This window comes from Limulus polyphemus, unplaced genomic scaffold, assembly GCF_000517525.1.
Source record: "Limulus polyphemus unplaced genomic scaffold, Limulus_polyphemus-2.1.2 Scaffold1443, whole genome shotgun sequence".
Taxonomy (NCBI): domain Eukaryota; kingdom Metazoa; phylum Arthropoda; class Merostomata; order Xiphosura; family Limulidae; genus Limulus; species Limulus polyphemus.
The window spans coordinates 182932-183873 of record NW_013667053.1 but is presented as its reverse complement, the minus strand read 5'-3'; positions in this window follow the sequence as shown (position 1 = coordinate 183873).

Genomic DNA, 942 nt, shown 5'->3' with positions numbered 1-942 from the left:
AGGTTTAGCTATGATCCATGAACAATTTGAACACTTTAAACTCTGTGACTCACTTCAAAGTAACAGCTAAGACAAGACTGTGTGAAACCTCACTGTCTGTCTTTAGATATATATGTATAGCATAAGCAAATCTGCATAGCAGTGAACCGAAAGAAATGATGGACATTATATATATATATATAACACTGTATATATTAAATTTTCTTTTGCTTCTCATCGGCTCAGTGACAAGTCTGATGGCTTATATCGCTAATAACCAGGTTTTGATACCCATGGTAAGCACAGCACAGATAGCCCCTTGTGTAGCTTTGTGCTTAACAACAAACAAATAAAAAAAACTTTCTTTTAACTGTTTCTGCAGTGTATAATATTGTATGTTATATTATCTTTTATTTGGATTTTTCAGATAAATGCTAAAAATTACTTCAGCTACTTTTTCTCCATAATCGCTCTCCGGTGGCTCAGCGGTATATATGTGTACTTACAACGCTAAAAATCGAATTTCGATACCCGTGGTAGGCACAGCATAGATAGCTCATTGTGTAGCTTTGTGATCAATTACAAACAATTCTTCATAACAATGATAATAAAGAAATTACCTTATTTATAACAAAAATTATATTTCATCACTGATGTTTGAACTTGTGCCTTAATCAGAGAATATTTACAGCATACAATAACAACCTAAGTGAATACTGAGCATTACGTATTAGAATTCCAAATAGCCTGAAATTGCGTTAACTGATAATTTAAATTTAGTAGTTAAATTATACTCTGAATTTAGTATTTAAATGTATGCCGATATATAGTCAGTTTATGATACTTGCCAACAAGATTGATACACACAGTTTTCTTTTTTTAACACAAATATGTTATACAAACAATAGTACAATTTACAATAACAATTATTACAAATAGTTATTACAAACAATGATTTATAAA